At 36.2% G+C, this 13314-nt stretch overlaps 1 protein-coding gene across 2 annotated transcripts in view; it reads right to left on the bottom strand.

Annotated features, from left to right (window-relative positions):
- Positions 1 to 6596, bottom strand: part of LOC145662370 (uncharacterized) — a 39434-nt gene extending 32838 nt beyond the window's left edge. The window contains exon 1 of one of the 2 annotated variants that reach the window (XM_081727883.1): positions 6468 to 6596. The gene's annotated coding sequence lies outside the window, so the exon portion shown is untranslated. Of the gene's footprint in view, positions 1 to 6357 lie in introns of both variants that reach the window. The other variant, XM_081727882.1, reaches the window with a different exon arrangement.
- Between the last annotated feature and the right edge of the window lie 6718 nt (positions 6597 to 13314).

Raw genomic sequence — 13314 nt, 5'->3', positions numbered from 1 at the left:
CATGTCCATTCTGGATAATTAGGTGCTACCATTTGTCCAGTTTCTGCAAGGTGGTCACATCTCATAACCATAGTATCAAGACGATAAATGCAACGTTCACCGAGCCAGGATTCTGCGGGAATGGTTTGCCAAGCATAAGGTGAACATCTCACCTGGTCCGCGAATTCACCTGATCTCAATGTTATCGAGAAAATTCAAGACATGTTGCAACGTCTCCCGAGACGACACTATGACTTACAGTGAGCCGTTGTAAAAGATTACTGGTAACCAAACCTAACGTAATCTAATCATTATCAATAAGTTCGAGTCACAGTCAAGGGACTTGAGGAAAAACTAAATAATACCCTAAGAACTGTTATAGTCCAGAATTTAACTATGCTTCCCTAATTAATAATCCTACAGTGATAACCTTGGGGCAAGTTCCGAAGTTGGCTCTCCGAATCTAGCAAAGTTTTGAAAATTTACCGGAAAGAAATGGATAATTTGTTCGTTCGTGTACTTGATAATATGTAAGGAGATTTTTTTTTTTTTATTTTTTATAAACGGTAATAAACATGGAACTATTTGGCAAGCGGAAGGAACTACTTTGCACAAGGTTACTACATGGTTGCATTGTGGGAAAGTAACGAGCATTTGTATTCTGAACATGGCTGCTGCTGCATTTGGTATCCTTACGACGAGAAATTATACTCTATTAATTTTAACAAAGTGGGTCAAAACTTTCCTAACCTAACCGGACTCTACTTATGCCTATCATATTCTGCTCTACCCTATCCTATAAAATGATACCCTCTTAAACCGATCTTGAAAATCAATTATTTTTAAATTTTCGTAGCTGTTATTACGCTTTTGTCGAAAACCAGGCGCACGCCTAACTTCGGAACAAATGCCCTAATCTTTATTATCTTTCTGTTACTCTCATTCTGTCCATTTTTCCGGTTTTTTATTTATTTATTTCGGGGGGCCGCCATCTTAAGTAGTTAACCCGAATTATATACATACTCAGTGAACTTATGTATGGGGAACTTAATTCGATCCCCGCAGCTTTTCAATATGACAATTATTTATGAATCGATTAGGTTAGATAATTTATTTTTTTAACTTGTAAAATAAACTTAACTCCGGAAGCGAAGAATAAATCATTAACTTCCGAATTTTGTGACCGGCTATTATAAAACTGCACCAGAATCTTGTGCAGATTGATTATACAAATCCACTATTTGTAAAATTTACACAAGGAATTTGTAACAATATTTTAAGAGTAGTGTGTAAAAAATAAAAATATGGTGTGTTTTTACTTGTGGAATGCGTATGTAAATAAAAGTCAAACATGGTATGCACGTATTCGCCCATAAAGGAAGTAGCGACGTATGGATAACTTCTAAAAATTTACAAATATATATATATATATTAAATAATGTTGTAGTCCACTAGTATTTGAATAATCGAAGTACGTTGTATTGTTACGTCCGACATGGATTTGTACGTAGAAAAACAGAAAATGAAATGTAACATGCTGCAAACATTCTCCTTTATGTAGCCTTTGAGCAATGTATAGAGTAAAGGAAGGTAATATAGGGTATACGAAAGTGGAGTTAGAAAGCGGAACTATTGAAAGTTTTTTTTTTTTTTTTTTTTTTTAAACAAATTTTTGGAGTTCTTACAAATCGCCAGCATTAATGAGTGGTAAGATGGTGGAAAATAGTAAAAGGTACGGTCAGTGAGGGTAATTATGAGAGACTGCCTATGGGGGTAATTATGACACACGCCTCGCTGATCTCCAATCACTGTAGGATAAATACAAATTAAGACCACACGCATTTAGTAACATCCTTCACATATCCTGCCTACATTTTTAAGTTTCAATTTACAAAAGTTTAGATGTAGCATTCTTTTTAATAAACGCATTCAAAAAAATTTGTGTTGAAATTTGAAATCCTATTATTAACTTTTATATCTACTCGCGCAGTAATATCACTGTTGTGAAACCAATGGGTGTTGGTGGAAGCCTGGTAGGCAGGGTTGGCAAAAACCATGTTTTTTTTTTTTTTTTTTTTTTTTTTTGGTTTAAAACCTTTTTTTTTTAAACCAGGTTTTATTAGTTTAAATAATTTTCTCTCTGTATTTATATTACATATGGACAGAAATAAGTTTGTTTCCCCTTGTTGTTACTATGCAACGACAGCGTTATGCTGGAAGGGGTCTTATAAGCTTAAAGCGGGATCCAAACAGCTTCCCGACTTACATCCGAGAGAAATTTTCCTCCATTCGGACTCGAAACCGGGACTAATTGGCCACAAATGCAATGAGTCTGCCGACTCACTCACGAAGAACTCCTGATAAAAATACGTTGTACTGATCTTTACTTACTTGTCAATATAATTGTCAACAGTCATTTCAGAATAAAAAGATAAATAGTTGCACAAGTGAAACCATTATACACAATTACATATAAATCGGGAAACTCCCGCGTTAGCCTTTGGGAAAATAGTATTATTACTTTAAATGCAAAGCAAATCCTATTATTGCTTTGTATGTAAAATCTAGGGTCAACGTATTATAATCAGTACGTTAAAACTGAGGTATTAAATTTCAAATGTAGTATGTATATATCATTCAATAAAATTAAAACGAACTCCAATCGAAGCTAATGTTTGAAGCTACGTAGGCAGTCGATAAATTTTGCCAATGCCTATCAATACATTCAGGCAACCTTTGCTTCTTTATAAAGCAACAAGCATTCAGACAAGCAAAACCATACAATTTTTATGTAATACCGAGATTATAGAAAAGATTTTCGCTTTAAAGTGACATCCAAACCGCTACTTGGTTTACACATGAAAGAAAGGTTATGGTTCGACCGAGAATTGAACATGGGACACCTTGATTAAAAGGTGAAAAGGAGATAAAACCAGGGTTGGCTGGTTTAAACCAAGGTTTAAACCAACTGGTTTAAACCAAAAAACAAAAAAATGTTCGTAAAAGTGTAAGTGTTTGTAAAATCTTGATGAACACACATTTGTGGGTTATCACGTTTCACTCCCGTATATTATTCGTATTATATTCAGACCTAAATTCCCCATTCATTACTCAAAAAGATTATACTACAAAAGCAACTTTTTTTTTACAAGTTTATAAATGTTTATTCTGTGATTTTTTTGTAGTTGTTATTATTGTTATGTAATTGCAATCGAAGAAAAATTCTAAATACTGTTTCGTTTCAATGTTTACTATTGATAAGATACATCGAAAATGCCGTACTTTTTGTGTGTGTGTGTGGGGGGGTCATACAGACCCCACGAGAGGCATTTAGTGAAATAAGTATCTTTGGTATCTATTTATGTATAAATGAGTCTGAGCCAAAGTGGACTCAAATAATTCGTATCTTTATTCCCTTTTCTTATTGATATGCAGATTAAGTCGGTGTATTTCTTTAATTTGGACCAATAAAAGTCGATGTTAACTAACTTGAACTAGATTAGTTCTTCTGTACTCCATCGTACTTTGAAATTGTTCATATGTAATTAATTCTGTGTAATGGTTTCACTTGTGCAACTGTTTATCTTTTTGTCCTTCTGAAATGACTCTTGACAGTTATATTAAGAACCATGTAAAGATCTGTACAACGTATTTTCTTTATCAGGATTCCTTCGTGAGTGAGTCGGCAGACGTATCGCATTTGTGGCCAATTAGTCCTGGTTCCGAGTTCAAATGGAGGACAATTTCTCTCGGATGTAACTCGAGAAGCGGTTTTTATTCCGCTTTAAGCTTATGTGTCCCCTTCCAGCATAACCCGGTTGTTGCATAATAACATCAAGGCGAAACAAACTTATTTCTGTCCATATATGATATGAATATATAGAGCAAATCATTTAAACCATAAAAACCGGTTTTTTTGGTTTTTTTAATAAAAACCATGGTTTTTGCCAACCCTGGATAAAACTAATGCAGATGGTTTGATATGTGGAAACGTCACCATGAAGTTCACACGATTTAAAGCACTTTTCGTTTCTTTTTTCTTTTTGGTTTAAACCAGCCAACCCTGCTGGTAGGTCAGAAGTTACAGGTTAAGTTGAATTTGGCTCTTGAAATTTTGTTACAGAGTTACAAATGATGATGATGTTTTATCTCATTTTGCTAATATGGAGGGTAATTGTAAGACGCATGCTGAAATCTGTCTCTGTATCCTACAATGTTTCCTATGAGTTTCAATAAACCTGTATTCTGTAGTTTAGGTATCCTATAATCTTGTTCCTTAGTAAATTTCAAAGTTATAGACCTACATTATTTTGTTGAAAATAGCCTAGCCTAGGCTGCATATCAATATATTAAAACATAAATAAATAGAAGTAGCCTTTTTTTTTTTTTGTGTGTGTGTGAACTTGGTTTAAATTTGTTTCACAAGCCTGTTTTGTAACCAGAAATTATCTACTATAGTATATTAACCTATTAAAGTCAACTCACAAAAATGTTAGAATAACATCAGTAGCTATTTCCACTTTCTTTCCTAGTTATTTTCTTGTAACTCAACTAAATATTCGTATATCTTTATGTAATAAATACAAAATAACGAAAACTTAATTTTACAATTGGACTACTTCATATCACAGGATCACATACAGAAAGCTGGGAACAACAGGTGTCTCATAATTACCCACCTGGTGTCACATAATTACCCTTTTGGTGGGAAATTACAAGACAGCACAAATTTAACATTTACTTATCAACTTATGACATGACAGGAAATTTCGTAGCAGCAAATTGTTAACACCATAAACTGCTCTCTAGGCTAACTGCTTTCAAAACTAATGTAAGCTGAGTAACGTGAAAAATTTTGCAAAATCAATCTCATAATTACCCTCACTGACCCTAAGCTTTTCTTTCAAATTTCCAAGTGAAAGTGCAAATGAAATGACTAATCACATATCCTTGTATCGTGAAGGCAGTGGTTTTGTACAATCCTCGATTACGCGTATAGCCACCATCGCTGACGCGCCTACTTCCTACGTACACATGTGGCAAGGCTCTAGATTACTGGTCCCCCTTCCCATTGAGCAGTAATAAAGACATAAAACAACGTGCCCTACGGGGCTCTAACCCGCCTTCACTCGCTAACGCTCGCTCGGCAATACTGTATAAGTTAAATGCATAAACTTTAGTACAGAAAGAAACCTACCAGCTACTAATCTACATGGGGGACCAGTAATCTAGAACCTTCCGGACACACCCCGTCAGGCGTGTGGTCACCAGCACAGATTGGTTGGTGTTTTCAGACAAGACTTCATAAAGTAAATCTTCACGGAGAATGCAAGTCCACTCTTCAATATGGTTTCAGAATGTACAAAAAGTGAATGTGGAGAAAGAAGGGGTTAACTGCCACAGATGGCGGCCCTGAAATACAAAATTCACGGAGAAATTAACAAAATCAGCCAAATATAAAAATGAGAGTAACAAACGTTAGAAAGGTCATCACTGAAGGTTGATTAATAAGAGAGAAAGCATAAGTTAAATTGTGAACTCTATGTGTTCGCGGATTGATTTGACATAAGGTAAGGAAGCAGTTGTGTTATCTGACATTGTGTCAAACCCACTGTTACCTAACTTGTTACTGTAATGGAGGGGAGGGCGAGGTTAAGACTTACAATGTAGTTGTACCACACGAGCGTGACGTAATCATGGGATCATGGGAGCGTCGTATTATCATGGGATCAAGGTGGGACAAAACGAACCTTGTTGAGCTTCTAACTCCCTTCGCTCGCTCAGCTATGTTTCGTTACGTAAGTAAATAGACCTAACTCTCTTATCGAACAATAAAGGTTCTGTTCAGTTTCAGTTATCTCCCTTTGGGAAGATTGTAAAGGATAAATAATAAAGGTGTCCAAAGTGGACTAAATACCACGTGACATGTCACGCTTGCGTGGTGCAACTTTATTGCGAAGACACGATACTTAATCGGTCCCATTGATGGCATTTATTAGTACGTAGTTTGCAACACTTAATAGTTCCAAGGTAATAATTTTACGTAGTAATATTTATATTAATGCATACGGATGTACGAAAGAGCAAAAGACACTTGAAACAAAGAAATATTTGTGATTAATACTGAATAATAAAATCTAGAAATGAAACGGGAGTAATTGTATGTAGAGTATATGAAGGTAAGAACAGTTAAGTTGTAAAACAACGTTGAAAACAGATTTATGTTGATCTTATCCGGGCAGTCATCTGCGGCAGTTTAGCCAATCCGAAATCCCAATGAACCTTACCTGCACCCATGGAAATAACTTGCGCATTTAAACTTTCTTTAACACACAAGGAACACACACATGATTTAAAAAACTAAATTTGATTCCATACCTAATTCATGTCGTTTAGCCACAAATTATCGATTTATTACGTGGCATAATTCTGAGTTGTGTGGTAATATTGTCATTCATTTAAATCATCTCTTATACCTTAAAACTTACTTCACATCTTTGTCACATACAAAACATGCACGCACAAATATCCATTTGGCGGCAACCAAGATTGCCAAATGCCACTGATAGTTGCCAGGCCCCCAGCGCGAAAAGTACCTACTGTGCAGTAAAATTCCGCCAAGTTCCACTACCCTTATGGGGCGTTTACACTTGGTCGATTTAGTCGCACGACTAAATCGACTCGCTGCATTTGCCACTAAATCGAAGCAACTAGGCCGAATCAGATCGATAGATGTGTTCAATTATTTCAACCACAGAAAATAGAACATCTTTCAATTTAGTTTCCAGTCGATTAGTCGCTTTCGATCAACAGGCGATTAACTTGAATTCCCGTTTACACGGTCGATTAAGTTGAAAGTGACGTCAATTCAACTGAATCGAACGCAAATCGACTAAGTGTAAACGCCCCATTACAGAAACTCCGCTCTTTTCTCTACGTCAGAGAGCTTGAAAGCCAGTGCCGGATTTAGGTTTGATGGGGCCCTACAAAGGCGTCTCTGGCGGGGGGCCGAGGGGGTCTCGTCCCCCAATATTTTGAAGTACAAAATATTCAATATTTCATTCTAATTTAATTTATTTACTAACGACAGAATAACAAATAAACTTTCTTCGATGTCCCCCTCCCAAATTTTACATGCTAGAGACGCCAGTGGGGCCCTAAGCTATTAAAAGTAAAGAGGCTCCTTATATATCTAGCTTCCCTTTTCAGCAATAAAATGTCGCCAATCATGGGGATTGAATATATGCTATATGGTAATTTATGGACCTAATAGATATTGAATTACGTTTACACATCAAATATGTATTTTATTAACTTACATATTGATCAACTTACGACATTTACAGCACATTACAAAATTCTTTAGAAACAAAATAGACTCATAATCCAGTGCTGGATTTAGGTTTGATGTGCCTTAAGCTATTGAAAGTAATGCGGTACTTTATCTAGCTTTGTTTTTGAGCGACAAAATGTAGCTATTTTTAAGGTTTGAATATATGTTATATGGTAATTTATGGATCTAATAGATATCTATAAATATGCCACATTGACTTGACACCCAGTCTTCTGTTTCGGCTGAAGGAATTCCACTCTCTTTCGCTAAGGCTCTCTCGCTTAGCAGCTGCTGAACCCTTATTGGCTCAACGCGTGGGTGTGTCGGGGTGTGAGCTTTAGTTCGCATTTTTGCCACGGCTCAAGTCATTTTGGCAGCACAATAAATGCGTTCACTCATTAAACATGTATTTTATTAATTTACATATTGATCAACATACAACATTTACAATGCATTGCAAAATTCTTTGGAAACAAAATACAGACTCATACTCTGGAAACATGAAATAATAAGAGTTCTCAATATATTTCGCAAACTGCTATTAATTATACAAGGCAAATCAAAATGATAGACCCGTTTTCAAAAACTTATTCTGTGAAATCTAACAAACCTATGTTGTTGTGAGACATGTTCTTCGACAAGCAAGCTTGGGAACTTATGTTTCCACCTTCTACCGCTAGGGGTCAGCACAGAGCAGTTAAGGAAAATGGAGTTTGATAGAAGGTCGGCCTTAGGTTTAGAAAAATGAAAATGAAATGAAATCTTTAAGTTTTACGTCCCACGCTTATACCGGTTAGGCTAAAGGAGACGGTGATGATGAGTGATGAATGAAATGGTGGAATGAAGAAAGTGGGAGGAAACGGGAGAACCCCGAGAAAACCCACGCACACGGTGTTTGTCCACCACAAAGTTCACTTGGCGGGGGCTGGGATCGAACCCGGGACCGCAAGCACCAGAGGTGAACGCTCTACCACTGAGCCACCGCGCCCCTACCTTAGGTTTAGAGTTACTCCTCCAGTTTCAAACCTACAAAAAAGCAATTAAAATATTAAAGATTGTTAGGTTAGGTTACCTGGTAAGACTTTAGTTAGACTAGAACTGTGACTGAAACCAGTTCTCATAGAAGCTTCAATTATCACTTAAATTCAGTAATCCGTGACTCTCATAAAAAATTTGTAGATTCTCGTCATTATTCTTATATAATTCTGTAAAACTCAATGTGGAAATATCAAATTCAACGCACCGATTCGCCATCTTATATGACCACCATGCGGCTGAATCACCGAAACCTTCCGCGTATTAAAAATAGTATAAACTTCTACGTACCTTTTTCCGGATTAAACATAATTTTAATGCAAAACGTACATACTTAAACATCACATAAGAACCCCAAATCATTACTTCTTACCTCATTTCTCCTGTAAATTTTCCTAATGGGGCGTTTACACTTGGTCGATTTAGTTGCACGACTAAATCGACTCGCTGCATTTGCCACTAAATCGAAGCAACTAGGCCGAATCAGATCGATGGATGTGTTCAATTATTTCAACCACAGAAAATAGAACGTCTTTCAATTCAGTTGCCAGTCGATTAGTCGCCTTCGATCAACAAGCGATTAAGTTGAATTCCTGTTTACACGATCGATTAAGTTGAAAGTGACGTCAATTCAACTGAATCGAACGCAAATCGACTAAATGTAAACGCCCCATAATTTTTATTAAAAAATGGAGGGGCAACTCTAAACTTAACCCGAAGGCCGAGATCTTTCTGTGTGTTTTATTACCATGTAAACAAATCTGTGATTATTGTACATATGACCTGACTCCATGTGGTTTGTTCATATGGAGTTTTATAAAGGATTATGTTTACGTACTGCCATTTCCAACAACATTGAATGACCTGCGTGCCCACATCACAGCAACCATTGCTAATATTGAACGCAACATGGTGGGGAAAAGTTTGGGAGGAGATCACATGGAACACTTGTGATGCGTTTGAAGAAAAAAATTAACAGTGAACTTTTCTTAGCACATGTATCAGAACAACATATGTTTGCTAGATTTCACACAATAAATTTCTGAAACCGAGTCCATCATTTTGACTTTCTCTGGATATAGAATTATTAATATGACACAGGAAATTTGGGCAGGACAGGAGGGTGTAATTCCCCCTTCCTTGAGCTTCATAAATACGTATTATTTGATCAAATGTATAGTAATATACTAATAAAAAGTGAAAGTCTTATGTCGACGGAGAATCTCCCCCACCTTCCCCCCGAATAAAATCTAAAAGACACTGCTTTTAGCAACAAACCTATAGAGTTACGATAGCACATTGCTAGAGAGCTTACATTTGGTTTCAAGAATCGGAGGTTTGATCTCAAGCCATATGAGTTCCTGGGCGACATTGAGAGAGAGAGAGAGAGAGAGATTCAAGTATGGAGACCGAGAGGGATGATTTATATACACAGATTTAGAATTGGGGGGGATGTTCGGACAGCATTCGTATTATGACGAAAATTGTGATTTTGTGAAACAGAAGAAGGGAAGGTTTCGAGCTGCGAGGATCACATTAGGCAGTTGTCGAATGAAGGTGAAGAACTCTTTTTAGAGCACCAGATGATTACGAAGGGTGAGAAAGATCTTGAGAACTGAGGAATTAAGAATCTAAAAAATCTGCCGAGACGGGTTTCGAACCACAAACCTTGTAGTTATCGAACCATGACTTTATCCATTCCGCTATGGAGAACTCTATGTACTCGTTAACATACGTTTCCTTTAGCTACGTTGAAAGCTAACTTAATGGAATATTTCAAAAGTTGACTTGGTGGATGCGCCGTTCAGATAGGACGTAAACTTCTTGTAACTTAGTTACAATGTACATAATGAACTTCCCCTTGTTCAGGACACTTTTTAAAGCAGTAAAATTGGTTACTATTGTTTTAATTGAGTTACATTTGATAGAACCATCTGATAAAGTAGTGCCAAACCCTGTGCGTCATTGTCTGTTACGTGAATGGTTAATGTAAGCTACTCCTACGTGGATGGTCCGAGCTTCGAATCAAGACCATTCTTATTGAATATTTTCTTTGAGCTACGCTCATACTGTGAATCCCACAAGTTCAATTTTGAAGTAATGTAGTCACAGCTAGTTTAATTCCAAATTATTTTCAAATATAATATTTGTTGTTACATGGCACTCCTCACTTGTTTGTAGCCCTGCATAAATGCAAACAATTTTTAAAGGTATATTTTATTTTCAAGTATGATTGTTTAAAAAACACTTGTCCTTCAACTTTAATTTCTAATTATTTTCTATTTCTTACTTATAATAACATATTTTCTATTTATATTGTATTCTATATTATATACTACGTTTATTATTTACATGTTATGTCTTACATTTGAACAGGACCTTATGACAATTCAGAGCAGCAGGGACATTTCAGGATGCAGGCCTTGGCAATCCAGAGCTCCTGCCCCCACGAAATCAATACTTTTCTGTAAATTATATCTAATTTTAGAGATGATGATAGATATTTTAGTAAAATATGCCCTCAATCGCTGAAGTAAATTCGTGTCAAGCTTTCGATCGCTGAAATAAATTTCTGTCTACGCCCCTGCAAGGCAGCGACGATTTTAAAGAGTGATCAGTTAGTAATGCCTCACTGGAGCAACGACACTTCCCCAGAAGTCGTATCTCTGATAATTCCGAATGTGATATCAGTATTTGTGCATGATCACTTTTCACTCTCAGTATATTGAAACGCATCAAAAAGGGACTGTTTTGAAGTCTTACTAGTTCTTCCTATGACCCCATGCCAATGGAGCCAACCTTGGACATATTCACATCTGAAATATCACCTTTTATGTCAGTGATCCCGAAAACTATTCATTCGACGGATATATAGGATATTTTTGATTCTTTTTCCTGTCACCCTCCCATTGTCAACTCCATGCTAACCAAGGCTTAATTTGGACTTGCGCAGCTTCCACAGTGTCACTATTCATCTTTGCACATGAATTCGACACTATAATATCGTTCGTATTTGACTACTTTTACATCTCACCTTCACCTATTGTTAGGGATGGTTTCAGTGTCTCGCCCCGCACAACTATGGAGAAATTTCAACCAACGTAAGTATAATTATAAATTGCCATTTGAAAAATAACTGTACGGGTGATCTTTTTCGGAGAGGACTTGATTAATTACTTTTTAAATATGAATGTTTTTTTTTTTTTTTTTTTTTTTTTTTTTTTTTTTTTTTGCTTTCCATGCTGAAGATTGCCAAAGGGCTAAACTTCATCTGCAATATAGGTTTTAGTGGTTTAGTTCACTGACTACTCGCTTAGATGTTGCTCTCGTCACAGGAAAAGTGAGATACAGTTATAAAAGAAAATGAAATATTTAAGTTTTACGTCCCACGTTTATGCTGACTACGCTAATGGAGACAGTGATGAGAAATGAATGAAATCGTGCAATGAAAAAAGTGGTAGGAAACGGGAGAAACTCGAGAAAACTCATGCACACGGTGTTTGTCCATAATAAAGTTCATTCGGCTTAGGGATGCGCACGAGTCAAGTCGAGTCGAGATTTAAGCCTGTCTCGACTCGTCTCGAGAAAATGTCTCGACTCCAAAATATGTTTCTGTTGAGACAAAATATACGAGTTAAAATATCTGCCAGACATCTGCATACATCTGCCAGACCATTATGACTACCTACCTAATTGTCAGTATGTCGACCTTTGGCACGGATAACAACGGCGACACGTCTTGGCATGCACGCAATGATCCTTGGTAGGTCGATGGAGAGAGTTGACACGGCATATGCACACACAGGTTACCTAATTCCCGTGTTTCGCTATATATTACTGTCTTTGCTCTATAGTAATCAATGTTAAACCAAGAATGGCTAATTTCTACCTCTACCCATGGGTAAATCATCTTTATTAACGAACTTTTCGAAATAATTATTTTAGTTTTCGATCCCAGGAAACGGAATTCAATAATTCACTTGCATTTAGTAGTTCACGTGTGAAGCAAGGCGTACGAACTAATATTACAATATTGTAAATCCCACTGGGGTAATCCTGATAAATCGACGTGTGTTTATTAGTATTATTAGAATTAGTAATCCTGTGGAACAGAACGTTGAAGTATTGAGAGTCTAGGTCGTGTTATATGAAAAGTTTTCGTTATGTTGAGAAAGTGGTATCGGTATACCTTGATATTGAAAACAAGAAAACGTCCAAAACTATCCAAATACTGAAAACTATCGAAAAATCTATATTAAAAAATCCAGACATTTCAAACTATCGATCGATACATCGAAATATCGCAAGTCCTACCCATGACCCTGTGCCAATAGGCTAGCGGTAAGAGCTGCGCCTAAACCCACTAAATCGGTGCTCAGGTTAGAATGATGTTGTGAGCGTGAGGTCAGACTGGTGATTTCATTTCATTTCATGTATTTGCCTGCTTCATTAGCTTACAAAGCATGAGAAATTCTCATGTAAGCATTACAGTTGTCAGAAAGAAAAGAAAGAAAAAAATACAATATTGTCAAGTACCAGAGATATATATCATGCATATTTCCAAAACCACATAATAGGATATATTAAGTATAAAAACATGACAATTTACATCTAATTAGGTAACTGTTTGTACCACACCAGGTATGTACTCACAGGTAAGTATCTGTTTCCAACTCTTCAGTTAATGAGTCATTTAAATATTCTTTAATTGTATAATAGCACTTTTCAGTGAATAGATTATATAAAGTCTTACCAAGAAGGGAAACATTGGTCATATTTTTCAAGTACAGAGGAAGTATATTATACAATCTGACACAATTCATGTACACGGTTTTGCTTATATTAGCATATTTTTGATGCATCACAAATATGTCACTACCTTGTCTTGTATTATGGCTATGAACATTTTTGTTAAAGATAAAAAGATGCTTGTTTTTCACAGTAAAAAGAATAGATTTATAGATATA

This window comes from Thermobia domestica, chromosome 10, assembly GCF_964235325.1.
Source record: "Thermobia domestica chromosome 10, izTheDome1.hap1.1, whole genome shotgun sequence".
Lineage (NCBI taxonomy): Eukaryota > Metazoa > Arthropoda > Insecta > Zygentoma > Lepismatidae > Thermobia > Thermobia domestica.
This window is presented reverse-complemented; position numbering and strand designations above follow the sequence as displayed.